This window comes from Bemisia tabaci, chromosome 4 (genome assembly GCF_918797505.1).
Source record: "Bemisia tabaci chromosome 4, PGI_BMITA_v3".
In the NCBI taxonomy this organism is placed as follows: Eukaryota; Metazoa; Arthropoda; class Insecta; order Hemiptera; family Aleyrodidae; genus Bemisia; species Bemisia tabaci.
In genome coordinates, this window is record NC_092796.1 from 43283973 (window position 1) to 43307727 (window position 23755).

At 41.5% G+C, this 23755-nt stretch overlaps 1 protein-coding gene across 1 annotated transcript in view; it reads left to right on the forward strand.

The window, feature by feature from the left end:
• Positions 1 to 975: 975 nt before the first annotated feature.
• LOC109037936 (BAH domain and coiled-coil containing protein winged eye) overlaps positions 976 to 23755 on the forward strand; it is a 120183-nt gene continuing 97403 nt past the window's right edge. The window contains exon 1 of the mRNA XM_019052803.2: positions 976 to 1350. The gene's annotated coding sequence lies outside the window, so the exon portion shown is untranslated. The remainder of the gene's footprint in view (positions 1351 to 23755) is intronic.

Genomic DNA, 23755 nt, shown 5'->3' on the forward strand with positions numbered 1-23755 from the left:
AAATCAACAACTTCCATTTTTTTGATGTGAAAATTTCACTGATTTTGCTTCTGATCTCATGCACTGGGGGAAAAAAACACATTAGATCTAGAGCTCAGACTCTTAGAAACACCGACAAGAAAAAGTACTCTTGAATCAATCAGAATCTAGCTTAAATCGAGAACCAAACCTCTTAATTTAAGCGTATTTCGTTTTGATTCAAGCAAAAATCCGACTGAATAAAGAGAATTTTTCCTTGTCAGTGTTTTCAAGGGTCTGGACTCTAGATCCAATGTGTTTTTTTTCCAGTGTAAAAAAATCAGAACTATCTCGGATAAAAATTGCCCCGGTAGATTTTTGTAAGAAATTGAGTTTTGTGAGACAATTTTGCAACCTTGGAATGAACTTACGTTCCTTCGTGCGGGAAACGACGAAATTTAGTCCTAGAAAAATAGTTCGAGCTTCCCTTTGCGGCGTGAGGCTAGCTTTTCGTAGCCTATCGCCGCGCGGCAAGCGTATTCCCTGCTTCAGGCTTCAGCGCTCAAAATTTAATTTCAGCGGCTGATTTTCGCAAATCATGAAGCATACCTAATCAGTCATGAGCCGTCTAGCACCGAGCACCGACTAAAGCCTCGGTACGCGATGAGATGGTGGAGTTGCGGGAGGTGGATCGTTGGGCGGGAACTTGGCTGAAAACTCCGCCTAAACGCTTTTAACTATCAACCACGGCGCAATCCGACAGGCACTGAAGCGCCTCACAACACACCCGCCCGTCGGTCTGCGTCGGTGTGAGTGCGTTTTGAGAGTGTGTGAGTCGTGCTCGACTCCCGGTCGTTTTGCCTCTCCTCCGTTGACCCGCACCGCCACTTTCCGGCGCATCGGAGTCGCGACAGAGTTGCCTTTCAAACGAGACCGCGCACATTCCACCGTGATGAATATGCGCGTATTTCGGTGCGATCTGGCGACGCTGTAAAGAGGGCCCGATTCTCTGAACTCTATCGCCACCACCATTTGCCGACGCCGTCAGTTTGCTTCGGAGTGCGTCGCGAGCGCAACGTGCGGAACTCGTGAGTTCTTACCCTAGTGCAACAGCATTTGATCACCTTTTAACCTATCTTTTGTGCAATTCGCTTGCGGTTTTAACGAAATAGTGTTTTCACTTCCCGCATAATCGACGTACCTTTTCGTTTGTTCGAGTATCGGTGTTTTTCGATGCGTTTTGGTTGTGTTCGGGCCCTTGGAAATATAGTGTGTTGCTGATTGTTCTAACCGACTGGATTTGTTCGTTTGGATTACATTCTTCAGTTACTCTCAAGTGGTTGTGTTTTTGTGCCAAGAAGGAATATTCAAGCCCAGTTTGCATTACCAGATGTAAGTCTCAAGATTTAATAATCTCATCTGCACATTAGCACTCCTAAACCATAGTTCGTGTCTCCCACGAAGGATTTTCTATCTCTCTGCTTATTCGCCTCATTATTTCGAAGCCTCCTGTATCTACCCGAGGAAATTCAGTATTTAGAATAAGGAGTGGATGGCTCTTCACATAAGTTCTTTTAATTTACTGTTGAGCAATCCTAGAATTTTGGATGTTTGTCAAAATGCGTTTAGGTACTTGGTTTGTTAAGCAAGTATGTAAGTAAGTAAGAAACACCAAGAAGGTCTGCCTCCACGCGAAGACTCATGTCGAAAGCATTTACTTTTACCGATTGTCGTATAATCAGATTTCAGCTCTAAATTCAGGAATATTATCGAGCCAATGTCAAATTTTATAGGTATTTGTTTTCGTAGTTCTGGTGTGGGATCGGTCAGTTGTCACTTCCATTTGCAATCCTCTTCTATTTTCACCTGCTCTCTAGCTCACCGGTGAGTTATAAGACTGACAATGAATCAGACTGCATCATGAAGTCTTTCATTCGTGCATCAGTCTGCTCTTAGTTTCACATGATTTTGATATTGGTTGCTTGAAGTATTAGTTGGGTTGGAAGTGCTTGATACACATCAGACTGAAATATGACCAAGTAAATTAAACACTCACACTTCACGAAACCAGTCATTTTGATCAGTGTCAGATTATCGCACATGCAAGCCTGATCTAACCTCTCTCAGCTTGGGTATTTTCCATTACTGACATTCGGGATGAGGCAAGTGGGTGGCAAGTCATTTTTCCTAAAACATTTTTTCCTACTGCAAGTTTTCCTAATACTTTTTTCCTACTAGTTTTTTGTTCCATCACAGTTACTCCTACGAGTGAGATGTCCTACTGGCTTTTTTCCTTGCAGCATTTGTCCTACATTCAATTTTAAAACTAGGGGATCGAGAAAGTAAAAAAACAACATAGGTACCTCACAAGTTAAAGTTGTGGCCGCATGCCCGTAAGTAGTGCAGCTTCATCCTCCTCCTTATATTGAGGGTATAGAAGGCTCTGCTTGTGATGCCTCCTGTTCACGCATTTATATTCGGCTCGTTGAGAAAGCTTTACTCTCTCTGAAAAATTTCCCTCTACTCTACTCCTGTTAACGTTTCAATTATTATTGGATTAGGACAAACACCCTTAGGAAAAAAGCCAGTTGGACATCTCACTCGTAGGACTTACTGTAATAGGACAAAAAACGCGTAGGAAAAAAGTAATATGAAAACCTGATGTAGGAAAAAAATTTTTAGGAAAAATGACCTAGCACCGGCAAGTGGATGCGATTCCTTGTCTAGGAAAGGTTGAAAGCTCTAAAAACATGATGTGGTAGTTAATTTAGTATGCCTAAAGTAGTGCACGTAGCAGTCTACCTTACTGTGTCTAATTTCTTAAACTGACTGGCGAACACATGGACATACCTACACTTGATGGAGTCTCTCAATTTTACTTCCAACTATCAAGAAAATGCAGAAGTATGAGGAATCTAGGTATCTCTAGGTATTTTTAATTGTGTGATGTGTGGCTGCATACTGACTGAAGCTGCAGAGGGTAGAAGTGAGATGTGGCTTAAAAATTATGGATGAGTTACTACACTGTCGATTTTGTGCGCTAGATTTTAAAGGTTCTGGATTGAGAGGCTTCACAAAGAGCTGAGGAAAGAAAGTTTTGGACAAATGGCACCATTCAACTGTACCTAATTTAAGTTCAAACCGATGGGCCAACTACGCCTACAGGTTGATGTGACTTTTGTCCAGTGCTTTTTGTCTTTTGCTCTCCCCAGCTTGTGCTACTCTACACATTAAAGTGAATGTTAGGAACGAGGACCCTAAATATTCACACTGGAAAAAAAAAACAAAACACATTGGATCTAGAGTCCAGGCGCTTAAAAACATTGACAAGAAAAAATACTCTTGATTCAATCGTATTTTTGCTAAAATCAAGAACCAAGCCTCTTAATTTGAGCGGATTTCCTTTTGATTTAAGCAAAAATCTGATTGAATCCAGAGTAATTTTTCTTGTCATTGTTTAAGAGTCTGGACTCTAGATCTAATGTGTTTTTTTTTTTCCAGTGCACAATAAACGGAGGTCGTCATTAATCATGATTTAAGTAAGTGATTTTCCCGGCTTAAGTAAGTTGAGAACAAGCATGATGAGCGACATTTTGAATTTTGTTAGTGTAAGTTTAAGTATATCCACCTAAGTTGTGTTGATGGTTACAAACTAAGTGTAGGAAAAATAAAGCGAATTAGAATTCAAAAATATCGGTTCGCCGTCGAACGTTCGTAGACAGAGGGAATCTGAAAGTGTTCTCTGGTGTTATCTTATCACCACAACTGAGGGGTCGCATCCGCTTTGATGAAATTATGGTCAATACTCCCGTAATAAATTTTAAACTAAGGGGGCGCCGAGAACTTTCTGTTGTCAAACATTATTATCTAAGGCCGCAAGCGCCTTTCTGAATGAGGTATTTTTGACGATTGAGTGAATTATCTCCATCTATGTTGCTGTTTAAGTAAGTCGCGAAAACAAAATCCCTAACTCAAAATCGGGGAGGATATTACGCATAATTTCGTAGGGATTGAAATTGGAATTTTTCCATTCCCGGGAATTTCGGACCGAAATGCAATATTCCGGGAAACTGATTCATAAATACACATTCACGCAGATATTCACGGTATTCGTCTATTCATTGAGAGCCACGGGAAATATCCCGTAAGTATGCGGCACTTAATTCTCCTGGAAGAGTTTGACTCCTATTCATTCAGGAAGGACCTCTATCAGGGACAACTATTAAAAAAAAAAATTTCTTCGAGGAAAATTTGTCTTGCGGTTTACACTTGGTTAAGTAAAAACTGACCGCGTACTTAAGTAAGTAATGTATCAATTTTTTTCGCTCCATTTGTGTAAGTTTAAAAACTTTATTTGTATCGGAAGTTTCCATGTCCAAGTGGTTTTCCAACTTCAAATATATACGCTGAAGTGTCATTCAATCCCTTCATTCGTGATATTCCGTTATCCAAATTATTGCAAAAAATTTCAGCTCATTTGTGAGTACCTACTTTTTCTAGATGGAAAACACGAACAAGTAGTAAGTACAATCATGCAGGCTGTACAATAGAGGCGGAAGGATTCGAGAAGTTCCTATAGAAATTCAAGTCGACGCTGAAACTCCCAAACGACGTATCTTCGGATGTGCTAAGCAAAAACGCCGTATGAGCCTTATGCGTTGCCAAATTTCCTTCGATAAAACACGAATTTTTGGGAATGTTTACAAACATTTTTCTTTCGATTTTTCACAGAGTTTTATTCGTAATATGATTTAAAAGTGTAAAAGTTTCAAGGAAAAATATTGATAACTTTTCTAAAAATAGACATTTTGTCGGAGGAAATTTGGCAACTCTCGAATGTTCATACGGCGTTTTTTTCCTAGCACCGCAGTCTTGGTTTGCAATGTTGCAGACTTCCTGTCATGCTTCATTTTTAAACTGGAAAGTCACTTGACGTCAATTTTAAACACTTATGCGACTATCCCTCCGGGGGTGAAGAGAATTCCATGAAAACTTTCAAAGAATTAATTTCATCTGTTCTCCTCATAAAAATTATCACAAGGGCAGAGATTTTAAAACACCGCAAACGAGATATTTGGTTTAGTAGTTTCATCGTCGAAGTGCATGCTGTGTTGAAACTGCAACAGTGCGCATCACGGTTTGCGACGCTGAAGACTTTCTATTTTGTCGTATTTTCCAAATGGTAAAGCATTCAACGGCATTTCTTGCGAACTTTCCAAGTGTATTTCCTTAGTGTGGAAAATTTTCCGTGAAAATTTCAAGCGATACAGTGGGTTTGTTCTCCTTTGATAAACTGAAGTGGGAGCAGAGACTTTGATGCACTGCGAACGAGATTCGTGTTTGCAATTGCACCGTTGTCGATGTGCTGGTCTTCAGTCTGCACGACGAAAAACGAACTCCGAATCGTGAATTCCAGCTCCCAAACTGCAACCACTCGTAAGTGATAGTAACGAGGTGGTAGAAATAGTGGTAGTCCACTCTATCTTGCAGATAAAGTAAGGCCGAAAAGTTCAAAATTTTCAAGTACCTAGTCTGAAAGAGCTGTAATGAATATCAGTATTATACTGATACAGTACAAGACTGAAGGGGGGAGAGTCAGTGTGCAGCTGAGGTAGATGCAGTGAGATACTAAGATGCACCTTAAGTAATGCATCTAAGCGATCTGAGTGATGCATCATCGTAAGTACTCACTATAGCCTTTTATGAAGTAACGTCCGGTATTTTTCCAGCATCGATGTCCATCAAATCACCTTCAACAGCTTTGTTCTTTTTTTATCTTCGAAATATACGAGCCAGTTCTAGATACTTCTTTAACATACTTTAGCGATTAATTCACTTTAAACAGGTTGCGTAGCGCGAATAATTACAGATTCAAGACTTTCTTTCGGCGTCAATACCTCGAAAAAAAGCTCTTAGTTCGAGGAAATTACGCTTTTTTCCCTTCTTTTTTTAATTTCCTCCGCGTCAATATAGCTTCACGGTGATTTAGTAAATCATCGCCACTTCGTAGAGTTTGCTCCCAGAGTATCCATGATGTCGGTCCAGAGCTTTGAAATGTCTCCTCTTTTGCAATATTCTCACCTTTTTGCACCGGTCGAAATCGGCATTGCACTCTGCGAACAATTTACTAAAATCATCGAAAAAGTAGGTCGCGTGAACTAAGTACCTATACGTCGACGATCAGAGCAACGTCGACATTGGAACTGCAAGAACGTGACTTTCGTTTTTTGGTGTTTTAAATTCTCCGGTTTCATTTGATTTGATCACACCTACAAGCACATAACTTGAAGTTTTTTCAGAACATCCTTAAGTAACGCCTAGAAGAAAAATCAGAAAAGTTTTCAAGGATTGACGTTGAGTACTTTCCCATACAGAATAAAATTACGACAAAGTCTGGAGCGTTGCGCAAGGAGGCACGTATTCTTTCAGTTTCACTGTTGATGTGTGCTGGAAGGATCAATTAGAGAATACGAGATGAATGCTGAAACCTGTTGAAATACTCAGGTTAAACCTATTCTCACCTGGGGCTCATTTAGAATCGGCGACTTTGGTAGTGTTCGCATCATCGTTTGTAAATTTCGCAGGAAGTTCCTTTCTCCGAGATGGAATTTCGCGAAAGTGTACAAAAGATTCCATTAATTAGTTTTTAATCTATACATTACAGCATGCCATAAATCAGGATCTCGCGCTTTAAAGAAGGGCTGTTAGTTGCCCTTACACCTTGTAAAGGCACCACGCCTCAGGGCCGAATTTACCTACTTACCGCCCAGGGGCCGCTAGTATTTTGCCGCCCCCTTCTCATTCGTTTTGAAACATCAATGAAAACCATCAAATGAACGTGCCAGCGGGGGAGGGGCGCATAAGACGCGTTTATACTGGTGTTGAACACATTTTTTGGGAAAGCCCTGTCAACACTACTAGCAAAGGTTCACGGAACTTTGCGCGAAAGTTAAGTTTCGTAAACCTATCTCTGTGTGGTCAAGGCCTTCCATTCATAAGAAATGAACGACAAAATTATGAAAGGACAAACATAAATGTGGATTCATGATTTTAACTTCCGCCGCCGCGCCTCGCATACTGTGTTTGCCGCAATGCGTGAGGTATTCATGCATTCTTGTAGGCGCTATCCGTTTCACGCTGTCCGCAATGACCGCACTGTGTTTGATGCGATGCGTGCAGTCTTGTAGGCGCTATTATGTGTTACATGCCGATCGCCGCGCCGAGGGCTTCTCCTTTTCCTCTCAAGTCCTCGTCATTATTTCTCTCTCAAATCGCGCCGTTTCAGGCCAAATTCCGTGTTTGGTTTCTCTCTTGACTCGACGAATTAAAGGTACTGTCTCTTGTATCACTGAAAGACGACAAAAGTAGAAATTACTATACACTCAGAAAATTAGAGATTCTGTCGCCTTTTCTCGTTTGTAATTTTTTTTCTTAATCCGAATTTTTTTTATACCTACATTTAAAAAAATTGCAAAATTTGCCGCCCCCGTAGATTTGCCGCCACGGGCCGCGGCCCATGTGGCCACCCCCTTACTATGGCCCTGCCACGCCTTTAAAACTGGCGCACCTTTGATTTCTGAGGCGTTCTTGCCCCGCTCAAAATGTCCTGCTGCATCGTTTAGAATCTTCTGAACTCCTTTTACTCGTAAAGGAGCATCAACTACTTAACCAACTAAGTGGTTTACTCTTTCTGGTGTCGTAACTATTTCGTGCATCTCCTCTTCATTGTTCCTACATTTTTTTAGTACTTTCAGATAGCTCAGTACATTAATGGCTGGCACTGTCAGAATTTGATACTTTTTGCAATGATCATAGTATAAGTCGTTTCTTTTTAATTTGAAATTGTGTACGTTGTAGTTCCTAATTGGAAAATGTAGTCCAGTTGATGCTCGTTTAATTTAAATCGTGACCAACGGTGGATTTCGTCATTTACACACGCGTCTGGTCCAAACAACCCATCCCCAGAATTTGATAGTTTTTCCAATGATCATAGTATGAGTCGTCTCTTTTTAATTTGAAATTGTGTACATTGTAGTTCTTAATTGGAAAATGTAGTCCAGTTGATCCTCGTTTAATTTAAATTGTGACCAACGGTGGATTTCGTCATTTACACACGCGTCTGGTCCAAACAACCCATCCCCTTTCCTGGATGCGGTGAGCGGGAATTCTGGCATGCGCGACAGGAAATGGCGGCACGCTGCCAGACCGCCGCCGCCGTCTCCGTCGTGGTCCGAAAGGGGCGCGGGCCGGCCCCGGTCCCCGGCTCTCGACTGTGCCCGTGCCGCGCCGCCGTGGGTCGTGGGTGTCTCGCGGGTCCTCGGTCCTGCACTCCTGCATCGCCACTCTGCTCCTCCCGATATGAACTCTGCGAACTAAAAGTGCAGCCAACCCTTGAGCTCTAACTATCCAGAATGGAGATGTTGCATGTGTGAGGAATTTGCGGTTTGACCATTGATTCTTTTGTAAAAGTTGAAGAAACACGATGGTGCCACTGGTTTCCTCTGAAATCAACTCCCAAGCACAAAAAAAGCTCTCAAGTTGAGGCCAATTGAAGGGGATATTCCACGCTATCAGCTGAGAGTCCACCTCTACATCAAGACAAACTCTCCATGCAAAGATAGGGAGCATATACATTGACAGCAGGGCTGCAATTTTATTTGGGGACTCTAAGACTGAAAACACGGCATCACTGCTAATGTATTTGCTCCCTATCTTCGCATAGAGAGTTTGTCTTGATGTAGAGGTGGACTCGAGGGTAGCGTGGGATATCCCCTCCATTTTGGCCTCAACTTGAGAGCTTTTTTTGAGCTTAGGAGTTGATTTCAGAGAAAACTAGTGGCACCATCGTGTTTCTCGCGAACTTTTACATAAGAATCAACAGTCAAATCGCAAATTCCTCACACATGCAACATCTCCATCGAATCGCATTCTGCTAAAAGAAGCCAGCGCGATTACAGTGTTTTCAAAATCATGCAACTTCTTCTTTCCTTTTAAAAATACTCATCATACGTGCAGTATTTAAATTTACACAATTATTTTCCTTTAAAATAAACGATTTTTTGGATGGAAGCGAAAACTATATGCTATTTTGAGAGATTTTTTAGATAACCATGAAGAAATAACATTTTTACAACTCTGTGTACAGTCTTGGCCTCCTTAGTTGATACTGGAATCTGAATATTGGCAACAACATTTTTCTAGTGTATTTCGTCGTTAGAAGGTTTCCTGCCTTTTTAGGCCGTAAAAGCTCCATATTTCGATTCCTTTGTCCGTATTCTCTCCATATGGGTACTCTAGTCATGAGCTCACGACATTCGCATCCGCATCAAAAAAAAAAAGGTACCGGTTACGTAGACATCCCGTTTCTTCCGGGCTCAGAGGCCGAAAGTTCTGGGTGCTGGCGCCGTAGCAAACGTGCAACGCCCGGAACGCGAACGATATATCTGCACCAGCCCGTAAGTACGGCTTCCACGGCCGGAGTTTTTTTTTTTCAGTGCTACTTGCCGTGAAGAAAATACTTCATTTCAGGGTGGACACAGATCGGATAAACTGAGGAAAGCCGCGGGAGGGTGTCGTGGAAGCCGGGCAAGGCTTCACTCAGGAAAATGACCTCCTAGTCAGGAGAAAATCGAGGAGCTTTCCGACAAAAGGGCCCTTATAGAAAAATCGTGTTTCGAAAACTGCATCTGAAGTTTTCGTTATTACTTTCTGGCCCCTGGCGGCGACTGCTCGCTTGTCCACACGAGCGCGGTTCGCGGAATTTCGGACAATCTTGTTCCAGGAACTTATTTTAACTTAGCTATAAGTTGTTTCTCGAATTCCCCAGTTCGGGGAACTACTTCGCTCCTCACCGCGCACGTGTGGACGAGGCCTTTAGACATCGAGAATTAGAGTCCAAGGTTCGATGTAAGTTTCCGTCGGTAGCCGGAAAGTAATCGAAAGTAAGTAAAAAGTAAAGGAAAGTAATATAGGTACGACCTTGCGTCAGAGGAGTGACAAATTAAGGGAATTTGAGGACAAGGCCTATAAGTGCATAGTTTTTGATATTTCGAGTAAGACGTGTTCGAAGTTACGAAATTGCATGGAACCTCATGGCGTAAAGAAAGTTCAAACTGACTTTTTGATGCTTAAAAATTGGAATTTAGGAGCGAACTTTTTGCAGAATATGCATTAAGACTAGTTTTTCTTGAAATCCCGTATAAATTTTTTCAGAAACTGCATTTACCAAGCGCCTTGTACTGCGCCTTGTCCTCCAACCTCCTCAATTATAGGAACTTCGAATGCATCCTTTTCAAACACGATTTTTTGCTATGGACCCTTTTCCCGAAAAGCCCCTTAACCAGTGTTTACTGCAGGGGTGGCGACTTGTTGGGAAAGGTAGAAAACCTTGAAAATCAAAGAATGATGGCGTGAGACAGCCCTGGCTTTTGCTAACATTCTCCAGTGGAATGTGTTATGTCCGAAGTCAAGACCGCGCAAAGCGGCCATAAATTTCCGTTTAAGTAGCCACCCCAAAAAGTGGAGTCGACAGATTTTTAGAGAGATTGTAGGACTGAAAAAAAAGAATGTACCTAGGTATGACAGAAACAATCTCGAAAAGAAAAGTCTTACTACCTACGTTATTTATATTATTTGTTCAACAATTAAGTGTCTCTATTTCTCTTTTTTCAATCACGCATACTAGCGCACGTAATCAATAATCACTCGTAAATCAGAAGAAATTATCACATCATTGAGAGACTTGCACTCGTTGTAAATTCAGACAGAATTATATTTATCGTTTGACCTATCTCCCATCAACATTTAGGCTTCCTCTGTTTCTACCTGTCAGTAGCCTTTTCGTTGTTTTAGATGAAATACAATGCTGAAGGGTCTTTCAATGCCTCCTTAAAATAGTTAGAATTAGAATCGCATATAATCCTTATTGTTTATGTAGCCACTTCTTCTGAAGGTTGTTAATAAGCATTAATAGCCGTAGTTCGATTTCGCCGTAAACAGAAGCATCGGTTTAAAATCCGTTATTAAAGTAAGGATGGCTACTTGAGCGTGAAGTGCTGAAAAACAAAATTTCAGGTTTGGCCATTAAGAGCGGAAAATTTTTAACTCGAGCGTTAGGTAGATAACGCTTAGAGATGTCATCTGAGCGAGAAGGTTGTATCTGTAGTACTGTCTGGGAGCTGAGATAAAATTATTTATAGTTTAATGATCCACTTACTTCCTCATCAATGTATAGGTAAACAAATGCTTCATCTCCTCCGCACTAATGTAGGTGTAGGTATTATGTAAAGCGAGAGCTTGTTTAGAAAATTCGCAGCACATAATTTAATTGCGGTTTCCGATAATCATAACGCATGGCCTCTCACTTACTTGACGGTTTTTAAGTTGTAAAGCTGCTTAATCTCCTTAATAGGCTTGGACTGAAGTAGTTTATAATCTTAGCACTTTTTGGCTCTCTTACTTCTGTGAAGCGCCTGTTTATTGTTGATACAATTCGGAGGGCGCCACAGGAATATAATTTTGAACGGCAAATAATTGTTTCCGCATTGTGAGTTTGATTCAGCTTACAGGGACACTTAATTAGGAAGGCTAAACCGAAGAAAACAACGAAATAATACTTAATACCTACAGGTTCCGAATATTTAATTTTCTCGAAAAGTAGGTGGAGGTTTTTACTATATATAACCGTTGTTTTTGTTTTTTTAATTTGTATTTTCGAATATCATCAGCCCACAGTACTAATTCAAGGTACCTCATTGTGTTGGCAAAAGATATTGAAGGTTCTTATGAATCTTTACTGAAATAATAAGATGATGATGACCTTCTACACAGACTTGGGTAAAAAATGAGAGTGATTTCCGCGGTATGCGATTTTAAGAAGCAGCCCAGCCACTCATATTGCTGGATCAAGACTCCGGTTTGAGTAAGAAAGTCTTTTGCGGTTTCTTTACACTGAAGCACGTTATGAGAATAGGAAGGACGAAATTCACAAAATCTCTGCTCCCTCACCCGTTGCCGCCTTGAAATACCGGCCCGGGTAATATTTTTTTCGCGTGAAGCCATGCGAGGTTAGGGGTTTCTTATTTTACCTACCACCTACCACGGCGGTTTAAAAAAAAGGAAACATGGAAAGTAGTCAGCGACTTCGATCAGGTCTTTAAACTCGTAAGTCACCTTGTGCGAACACGCAAGGACCCACAACCAACACGTCATAATGACAAGAAAAATTCATTTCGTCGCGTTTGCCGCGTGCTGTTGCATGTGATAAAAATTCTGACGTCAGCTTGACGGTTTGAAGAATGAAGGAACTCTATAATTTACATTGATAACGAGTTAAATTGTCGTCGCTTGGTCGTTCGACGCATTTTCAGTCAAAGGGCTTCGACGCCCGGCTACTACGTGGTTAAATCCCTGTAAATGCTCGGGTTCTTGAAATGATTCGTTAAAGTCCTCTTAAATATTCTTCATGGATTTATCAAGGATGGCTTCTCTCATTTATGAGCTTAAATCCGCTTTACTCTTTTTTCAGGGTTTGCTTCCCGGACAAAGCCGAGGAATTTTTTCCTCATCGAATATCCATCTGAAACTAGAGAAACTCCCGTTGTTCCAAAAGATTCTTATACCAGAGTCAGCAGCTATAGAATCCCATTAGGAACACGGGAATTTTGTTAGTCACGGAAGAAATCTGACGTGATGGCAATATGTAAATGACCTGAGTTGGAAACTGCACAACTTGGGAAAAATGAAACTTGCGTTTTATTATTGATAAATGGTTTTTAGAGTCACGCGCGTGTATTTTAATAATTTTTCTCCAATTTTTCCCCACCCACTTTCCCTTATGTTTTAAATTTTGCATCGAAACAAAGGCAAGGAATTTCGACCATTTCAATTAGTTCCCAGCTCTAAGGTTCGAGAGGTTTTCATCGCACCATTTGAAGACTGATAAGTGCCATACTGTAGACTACGGGGTTTTTTTCGGGATCTGAATAGCATGCGCCAAAAACATTTTGCATTCTCAGAAACTTTTTGGCGGAATCCGGTCATTTTCGTTTCCTGGAATTTCCTTTGCCGGAGTTGAGGGTACTTTTCGGCCAAAGTATCACAAGCGCCATGCGACGTTTCAAAATTTCTGCCTTCATTTTATTTTTTTACAGAGAAATTGTTCAACGAAGCTGTCCGAAAATTTTACCGAATTTTCTTTCTTTGCGCTGCCGATAAAATTTAGTGAAATTTTCAAACAGATTCAACCAACAATTTCTCTGCAAAAAGATAAAATGGCGGCGGAAAGTTTGAAATGTCGCATGGCGCTTGTGATACTTTGGCCGGAAGGTGACTACGTTCACTCACTTTTACAGATTTGTGTTCGAGTAGCGGAGTGTTCCCAAGATCATTGCGCCTAGCCGGAGTATCAAGAACATAAAAAAGACTGATTGCACCGCGAACGGAAACTGATCATTTTTATTTGTGACAGGCGGATTGTTTTTAGCCTGTAAGCTAGGACTATAGCGAACTAGTTTTTTTGTTCGGTGATTTATAAGCCTAGGAAATTGGCATTAAAGAGACACGGGTTGGAATAATCGTCGCTGCCTGGAATGATCCCCGACGAGTTTCACGAAGTTGAGCCACTCACTACGCTGACGCCTCATTGTCCCGATTGTCCCCTTTATTCCTCAAATTCGACTCGGATGCCTCCCGTTTCGTGATTCAAGCTTCTCGCGCCCAGCGTTGCCGAACTTAGTATTTTCTACATATTTTCACGAGTGGAAAATGCCATAGTCCGCAGGGTGTCTAGCATCAGGATTTTCCCGATTTCAGGATTTGAGGTCAATCGGAATTTAATCCCGATTTCATCAGGATTTTAGGAAAAATCGGTCGTATAATCAGGATTTGAGGAAAGTCGGCCATCCGAAATTCTAGAGCTCTGCTTTCGCATACGTTTTTGCAGAAATTGTAACTTTTCTCTGCAAAAAATCAGAATTTGATCAGGATTTGGAAAAATTGTGAAATCAGGATTCCCCCCCCCCCCCCCAAAAAAAAAAAAAAAACTAGACACCCTGGTCTGGGGAAACCAGGAAATGTTAGGGAATTTTAAAAAGTCGAGGAAAACCTGGAAATGTCAGGGAAAAATGATTAATTTACCTTTGTATTAGCTTTTTAGGATGGATTTGACGTCTAGAACAGCAAACTTTGCCTGGAAACTATTTCCAATCGTGTCTTTGAGGCCATATGACAATTAAACCACAATTGTGAGGAATTTTACTAAAATGTGTGAGGGAAATCAGGGAAATGTCAGGGAATTTCTTTTTCTGAATTTTGTGGCAACACCGCAGTGAGTGGAAATTCAAACCCAGTATGCGCCATCAGGTGTGGGCAGTGGCAATTCTTGAAAGTTGGCAACACTGTTTTCACTCTATTTGAATGTACGTGAAAGAATCGATTCGTAAACAATCGTCGAACAATCGATAGTTTTGATGGATTTAAATGGAGGGATAATAATGTTGCCATCCTGCACATTCGCCGCTGGGTGTGAGGATCACCGTAGATTATGGATCAGTGAAATATAATCCGACCTACCCTAACATCAAATCCACATTTTAACGCAGGTATCGCTCTTCAAAAAACACGGTACATGACGTCATCCACCGCGGCGCGGCGGTGCGATGCCCACCATTGTTGTCTCCACCTTGGTTTCATCTGTGTTTTAAGTCGAGAAACCAATGCAAGTGCGCGTACCTGTAATTGATGATTTCATGTTGGAAAAAACCACGGTGTAGTCTCTTAACAACATCGATAAGAAAAAATATTCTTGATTCAATCGGTTTTTTGCTTACATCAAGAAATTACATCAAGCCTCTTAATTTCAGCGGATTTCCTTTTGATTCAAACAAAAATCCGATTGAATCAAGAGTATTTTTTCTTGTCATTGTTTTCAAGAATCTGGACTCCAGGTCCAATACACTTTTTTTTCCAGTGATACGTGTGTTCGGAGATTTTTTTTTCCGAAAACAGTGTGGGTTTGATGCGTAAATCTACATCATCATGGAAAGCTCCTAAGATTTTGCCAGATTTTGAGTCAGCTTCGTAGCTTTTGGCGGATTTCTAGCTCCGCTTACATTTCCACGCATCCGAATCCGGAAAAAACAAAACTATTTGTGTAAATACACGATTGAGTCTGGAAGCGCTATGCGTTTTTACAGCGTAGCAAGGAGCGGCATTAGGGCAAGAGGAATGATGTGCTTTTCTCGGAACTCTCCTGTGAAGGGTAGCAGCGGGGAGTGACGTCATAGCCGAGGCGACCCCGCACCCTCCCGCCACCCCATCTAGGTTCCGCCCCGAAGAACCTGGAGTAATTCCCTGTTTTCAGTTCCTCCTTCCCCGTTCCCGTTCCGAAGCTCGCGGCGGTTCGGCGTTAGTTGCCCGTCGTCGGTCACCGTGCGTTGAGCTGCGTGCATTGAGTCCTCCCTGCTCTCTACTAAGCCTATCGTCGCCGTCGTAGGGGTACAAAAGGGAACGTCAGCTGCCCGCAGAATATTCCGAATAGCGGACAGAGTGTCTATATACAAGTGCGGAATTTCTGGAAAGTCCAGAAATAGTACTGATTTTTTAAAAGCAGTCTGGAAGTACCGAAAAAGTGCGGAAAATCCGCAAGAAGGTCCGGAATTTTTTTCATTTTTGTTGCAATTTGAACGAGAAATTCAAAATTTTCAAATTTCGTCAATTGAAGGTGTACTGAAAAAGTACTGAAATTTTCTGTTGAAGAGGTGCTGAAGTTCTTGGGAATGTACTGTAAAAGTACTGACTTTTGACCAGCCTGTTTCAATAGAGACCCTGGCGGAACATTTGGACCGTGTTTCTACGGAAACGAGCCAAGTCGACTTTTGGGAAACGAGTTGAGAGTAGTTTTGAACTACCATCGTAGATTTTCATCTTTCAAGAATCTAACCGTCGAACGTTGTCCTTAACAAAATGTCGAGTCTTGAGGAGGAATGATACTTCAAACCCGTACCTCATACGACATGGTGCGTTCCAGTAGCGTGGCGTGAATTGCGATGTATCGATTGTTATGCCATTTAAACCTATGGTAAAGAATCGATTATTAAGGTGTTCGCTGTGAATACCCTGTTTATCGATCCTTTTTCGTAGGTTTAAATGGCATAACAATCGATGTATCGCAAAGCACGCCACGGCACTGGTGCGTTTCCGCCGAACTCTGTCTATATGATGCCTGAAGTTTCTTCATTTAGAGTTCTCCCGAAGTTTCCGAAATTATTATGGTTTGTTTAAGCTCTTCTTTACTGGAAAAAAATTACTTTTGATAAGAGTCCAGATTCTTAAAGAATTTGACAAGAAAGAAGACTTTTAGGGTTGCCAGGGTCAGGGAATACCGGGAAATGTCAGAAATTTTCAAAAGTCAGGGAAAATGACGAAATGTTGTCTGGGATTCGCTTTCCAGAGTGGGTTTGACAGTTCGAACAACAGATTTGGCTTAGAAACTTTTTCAAATTACGTCTTTAAAATCATTTGACATGTCCATGACTGGCACGGAATTTTACAAAATGTCTTCGGGGAATCAGGGAAAGGTCAGGGAATTTCATTATCTAAATTCTGCGGCAACCCTGGCTGTAACTCTTGACTCAGTCGGATCTGTAGTTGACTCAAATTGGATTCCGCTCAAATTAAGAGGCTTGGCTCTCGATTCAAGGAAAAATCCGAGCCAGCCCCCCCTCCCGAGGAAAAGAAAAAGGGGGAGAATTGGTAATCGTCAGTAAACCGAACCAAAGGTCAATAAATTAGGTCATGAAGGTTAATTTTGCCTTTGAAAGCGTTTCTGGTCCATCGATTTCATGTTTCGGTTCCACAATTAAGCTTGAATATTTTGGTATGTACACGAATCCAATCAAAGTGAGAGTGAATAATGCTTCTCCCCTCCCTCGAACCACCCGCCCTTTCTCTGATTCTCGTTATTGCGTGAACGCGGACGCGACGGAAAGCCTACCTTGCGCCTTCCACCCTTCCGTGCCTCTTCGTCCAGAATTATTATGCAGGTTAACAGGTTTCATAGTTCCAGGAATCCGACCTTGACTTTTGATGCACTTATTAGTGCGGCTCTGGCGAGCCGGCTTAAAAATGTCGTCAACCACAGTCACAAGATTTCCGCTGCACACAGAAGCGTTGTTGTCAGCGAATGCATGGATCTCAGGTTTTTAATGAGATTTGGGACGGCGTATACTGCCGTGCTGAGGAAAAACGCCGTATGAACATCCGAGAGTTGCCGAATTTCCCTTGATAAAACATGTATTTTTGACGACATTCATGCATATTTTTCCTTGAAATTTTCAGATATTTCAGATTAAATTGCGTACAAAATTGTCTGAACATTTTGGGAAAAAATATTCAAAATTTTACCAGTAAATTCGGTTTTTAGTGAAGGAAATCTGGCATCGTCTAAAGGCTCATACGGCGTTTTTCCTTAGCACGGCAGTATAAGCTGCTTGCTATGAAATTATCCTGATTTGTCACCCCTATTTCTCTCTCTTATTTCTCTATCTTATTGCCTGGACGAATTTTTTCCGTATTTTCGAGGAATGTACACACTTTTTTATACACTGCTGGGAAAGAAAGAAGTGAGGCGGCAGAAAGATCTTTAACTGTCCAAGAAGTTCCAAGACGGCTCGAACCGAACATCTTTTCTAAGTTTTAGTCGAGGGAACCTAACGAATATAATTACTTGAAATCTGCAGCGGACTATAAGTTATGAAGTCATGGTTCTTTGTTGAAAATGCATGTAGCATAGGAAAGCTCTTTATCAATATTAAGTGGCAACTCTGTTAGGGTTTTTAGCTGTCTTTGAAAACGGGAATTTGCCATTGATAAATAAAACGACTTAAAATCCTGAAAATAATTGAGAAATTCCCGCATAAAGTTAGAAAAGTCGAAGAATTTTTAATAGATTAAAAAAAGAGCTCTTTCATTCGTATCCCTCTGTTTTCTCGTATTTGAATTTCCCACAACGAAGTGTATATAAAAACGAGACCTATGAGAAAGCCGTAAGTAAGTTCCTCCAGAAAGCCAGTGAAAACAGTGCTTTCAAGCTAAGTGCCGCCCTCCTCTGTCAATTTCTAACCTAAGAATGTGTTGGTGTGTCAAAAAAACCACGAAAACATGCAGAGGATAGTTACGGCTTTCTTGTCTCCCAATAGCCATGCATGAAAATGAAAAAATACCCTTTTCATTTAATTGAACTAAAATCAGTCGATTTTTTATCGTCCAAACGATTTCTAGGAGTCTTACGGATGATTAGTGGCAATTGACATAGAACGCAAGCTTCTTTTAACCACATTTTCCGCTGGTAGGCTCGTTTTCTCAAAACTACATTTTTGAACTTACTGCTGTCTTCGCCATTCACGGCAGCTTTGTCAACTCTCCAGTCTCCTCTAGCATCCTCTCCATCCAGCGTCCAAACGTGGCCCACGTGATGCCAGACCTCGCATTTCTCCGGACGGAAGAGCCGTCACCGGCACGTTTTCTTCGACGGCTGTTTTTTTCCTTTTTTTCTTTTTTTCTTTTTTCCCCCGGTGCTTTATTTGGCTCGTATTCCTCTCGCCCGGTTTTCATTCATAAACATGAGCCGATTACGAAATTATGCACGTCCGAACGGATCCTACCAGCCCCTCCCGTATCCCCGCCTCCCCCCGCTTTCCAGGCAACCGTACTCGCGGGAAATATTTCGCTGGAGGGCGGGCGAGGGGTGTGGGGGAGGGTGTGCGAAGCCACTTGATATTGAACTTGGAGCGAGGCTGCGGCAAGGGCGGAGGGGTGCAACCCGGGGGAGGGAAGGTGAAGGGTTTGGAGCATCGAGGACCCTAGGCGGGGGGCGGGGGGAGGGGGTCCCGCGGCGCGGCGCTCGCAGAATCCCGAGCTTATCCGAGTATGAGAATCCTGCCGTCGGTCCCGGGATGTAGGGAGGTGGCGAGGTCGTCAGATCACAGCTCATTACTGGTTTTTTTGCGTCGTTAGCGCAGTCGGGCAACCTTACCACTGGGGTATCCGAATTTTTAGCAAACACCTCCGCCCCCCCCCCCCCTTCACCTCTCCTACGGCTGCCAATTTATTTTGCTCTCTCAAGCTTGGAAGTACGGAGGTTCTGTTCCACTGTTCCTGCTTTTGCATTCGGTAGCTGTGCAAAGACGTGGAGTCGGAGACGTTTTTTGGAGCACTCTGTTGTAGAGCAGTGACGACTTAGCCAGTTTGCAGCACTGTTATTTTGTTCATTTAAATCCATTAAAAAATCGATGTTAGGTGAGCTGCCTCACCAGAAACGATTACTTCACATACACTTAAAATGGAGGAAAAATAGTGTTCCAAACTTGCAAGAATCCCCACTGTTTCAGAGGCAGCGTCAAAATGTGTAATTTGAGAGTTGCGCCATTTTAGGTCTTGGATATCACAAATGAGTGGGGAGGTATCATAGTTTAGAATGTTTTTCGTAATCGTAGTTCAACGCATTATTGGTATCATTTCTAGCGTTTCCCCCTTCCTGAAAATTGTTTTCTCGAGGTATTATTTTGTCTTAGAGCGTCGTTTTTTGTCGACCATTTTTTTATACATTTAAAGAAACGTTGATCTGCTATCGTTAAGTTTAAGCATGAAAACGATAGCGAAAGAACTTTTCTTTAACTAAAAGAAAACTGACTTCAAGGTGAACCCGCACGGATTCAACTCAAAAATCCAAATTTTGTTGACAAGAAACGACGCCTTAAGTCAAAATTATATCTCAAGTAATTTTTGTTTCAGTTTTGCCTGCTTTGCCTAATTTCGCGGTTAGTTTCCGTTAGTAATTTTTAAAACCGGTGAAAATGTAATCTTTCTGCTCTTTTTTGACATCCATGAATTCTCAAAAAAGGAGCCAATCAGAAATGGAAACCACATGACGCAACTTTCTCTGTAAAGGGGCTCTATGTGCTCTAATCCCTTGACAAGTATGAAGGGATGAAGTTTTGCGGAGGGTAAAGCCGGCGCCGCCGCATGAGACGCAGATGTCGACTGCCGGGAAAATCATCCCGCCGATCCCCATTTGACACGTGAGCTTATGAGAAGGCGGCTTTCTGAGTGTCTGGGGCTGGGCCCTCGACGTATCCATGCGGTGGACACATTTGGTCATCATTAATGTCATTTCCATTTCACTGCGTATTGTACACTGCACATATCTTTCTTTTAAATTCATGCAAAACCGCTGCAAGTACTGCATTGTTGCAAAATCAATGAAAATCATGTATTTTTCGAGGAAAGATTCAATGGCCTCTCGACAGGGAACAAGCTTTGAGCTAGAACATATGAGGTTGTTCTGAAGATCACCGTGCAGCCTTTTAAGATAGGGTCCGAGCCGTCGTCAGAGATGTTGCTGAAAAATATAGATTCTACTTATATCGCTAGTAAAATATGTATTTTTGAGAAAAGGTATGAATATTTCTCTTTGAAATTTTCAGATACTCGATGCAACCGCAAATATATTTCTATGAGAAATAAGGAGAAAAATATCCGCAAGCTTTACAAAAAATTCATGTTTTATCGAACGAAATTTGGCAACTTCTGAGTGATAACACGTCGTTTCGCCTTTGCCTACACATATAAGTCGCTTTATTGCACTCCTTGGCGCTCTACGACATTTAACCTCCACTGCCCTCTATCGAACCACAACCCTTCGGGCATTGAGCACCTTCTTCCAAGAACTACAATTTCAAATTACGGTACTTCACTTTCGAAGAAAAAATCCGATACACGAGAGAGTGCGTTTCTACGACAGGAATATTTTTCGGCGAACGCAAGACCGAGGAAAGGAAAAAAGGGAAAGGGACGGAGGGTCAAGTGTGGAGGCATATTGAATGACGTGTGGATAAAAAGTCGAACACTTCCACGACGGCGGCGGCGCTAGCAGAATCTCGTTGCAAGACCGCCACCCGTCACTCGAATACTCGTTTCCGTAGCTGATAGTGGTTCGAGGGATGCTCGCGGTTCGGAACCCCTTTTAAAATTTAGTCCTCTACGACGCAAAACGCTCGTGTGATAGGATACCGCACGACCGTGCACCAAATAATTGCTGCAAGTAGGTTTTTTAACCCAGTGGCGAGGCATGAATGGTCGATTATCGATTTTCCCCCATTTGAAGCTGTAGAAAAGAGTCGATTGTTAGGGTGTTCGTTACGAACACCCTGGCTATCGATCCTCTTTCATGGGTTTGAATGGCTAATCAATCGATGTATCGCAAAGCACGCCATGCCACTGTTTCTATCACATTCAGGTCCTCGGGGATACTATATCAGCTAAATCATACACTGGAAAAAAGAACACATTGAATCTAGAGTTCCGACTCTTAAAAACATCGACAAGAAAAAATACTCATGATTCAATCGGATTTAAGCTTAAATCAAGAATTAAGCCTCTTAATTTGAGCGGATTTCCTTTTGATTTAAGCTTAAATCTGATTGAATCAAGAGTCCTTTTTCTTGTCAATGTTTTCAAGAGTCCGGACTCTAGATCCAATGTGTTTTTTTTCCCAGTGTAATGTAGGGTTGTTAGAACTCTCCTAATCCAATAAATATCTTGTTCAAGACATAAATTGCGTTTTTTCGCTAAGTTGATTTTTGTTCTAACCCGTTAATAGCTATTACATTATGATAACTTTTTTTGTTTTAAAAAATGATCTCTTTACGCACCGGTATGTATATTTGGACCTTTCGCTCTGATATACATATATGTATACAAACGGTGAGGTGCTAGAAACGCACCCTTAAGCCCCGTTACCACGCTGCTGTTGTGCTGCATTTTGTCTTTTTAGCAATGTCCCATCGGGGAGTACAACCCCAACGATATGTTGCAGGTAACACAGTTTTGAATCTTACGTGAAACGAAAAGTCCAAATAAACATACTTCCAGATTTTTATTGGAAACTTTGTACACGCTAGCATTAAGCGGTGCGGGAGATGTGAGATGATGTTCATACCCTAAAAAATACCATCGATTTATTGGCGGACTTTCGTTTGTTTAATGTATCGTTATCGTATCGCTACATCATTGCGATTAATCGCTTTCCTCTCGCTCTAGTAGTTTGTGTGCTCGCACACCCTGTTATTGCCGATTGGTCGTCAATAACTTTTGGTATTTTAGCTTTTGGCAGTATGCAGCCCGCGGCCCAAGTGGTGACTCAACTCCTGTAAATATCATAAAGTGCGTCGCGACAGAAACATTACGTATGGTTGCTGCAGTCATTAGCTACAACTCAAACTTCCTGTGGTGCCACATTTGTGGTTTTAATTATTTGGCGTTCTGGGTTTCGACATAGGAACGTACCTCTATTCTGCCGTGCAAAGGAAGAACGCCGTATGAGCCTTCAGACGTTTCCAAATTTCCTTCGATAAAAACCGAATTTACAGGGAGTATTGTGAATATTTTCCCCCAATCCAAATTTTCAGACTATCCCGTACGCACTTTAATCTAAAATATCTGAAAATTGCAAAGAAAAATGTGCTTGAATCTCGTCAAAAGTACATGCTTTATCACGGGAAATTTGGCAACTCTCGAATGTTCATACGGCGTTCTTACTTAGCACGGCAGTATTTTCCGGATACCATTTCAAGAGAAAAACAGCAATGAAATTGTATGCCTGGTCTAAGTATGATCGCTGTAGTCAACGGCCGTTATTGCAACTGAGCTTGATCGTCCAATTTTCGCCGAAAGTGGAAAACTGTTGCCGGCCTAACAATTAAGTAATTTCAGAGCTTGTCAAGTAGAATGGTGAAATATTAAACGAAAAAAATAAAAGAAGGCAGGAAAAATAGCAATGTCAAGGTATCTCTTCCAGTTCTGAGCTCCGTTCGTTATCAACTTTTTAAGTCGCCTTTAGGAATTCGGCATATCCAATCAATCCTTCAGAAGTTTCCCTGTGTAATTACTTTTGATCCTCTGTGTTACCCTTTTTAAAAATATTTGTAAAGCATTAACGTCATTTCCCTTCAATTATACTACGCTACATGGCTAATTAAAATACGCCAATCGTTAGAGTTAGAGTGGAGCAGGAAGTTTCATGATGGCATGCGCATGCGACTCTGTCTGCTTTCCGCGATCTGGCCTGCTTCGTACTCTTCAAAATTTCCTCAAAAATGTATTCTTCAAAAGACTCCGATTTACTCAAAATTTCTGCTAAAATTCTTTAAGTTTCCTTAAATTCTTCAAGATTCAATTAAAAAGGTCTAAACTTCTGAAAAGTATTGCCTTTGAGTCTCCATTTTACGGTATGGTAACTCAAATCAACTTATAATGGGGGCTCTGTCATCGTGTAAAGTTGCAAGTGAGACAGGGCTATGATAAGTTTAATTAAAAAAAAAAAAAAAAAAAAAAAAAAAAAAAAAAAATTGTCAAAAATTGTGTGAGATTTATCATTAAGAAAAGTAGATTCTAAATCTAGTATGTAGTGTGTAATACGAGTAGTATTCATTCTTAAAAAATTAGAGTGTGCATTATGTTCTGTATGTTTGCAGAATTTTGCCGGCGAGTGTCATTTCGCCTCCATTTGAGCAGGCATGCAATTCGTATTCTCAGCAGTTAAAATTGTCGTATCAGACCTGAAGCAGAATCTGATAGTTCCAGTTGCCGCTCCAACCAGCCAAAAAAATAATCTTTAGTTTAGGTACTCCAATCTTTCTGAGCGTCTGTGACATGAGAGCCAATCATAATTGAATCCCACCTCTTGGCACTCAATCGGGACCCTAACGAAGACTCCTTCGAGTTGTACTCCGGGTGCGGA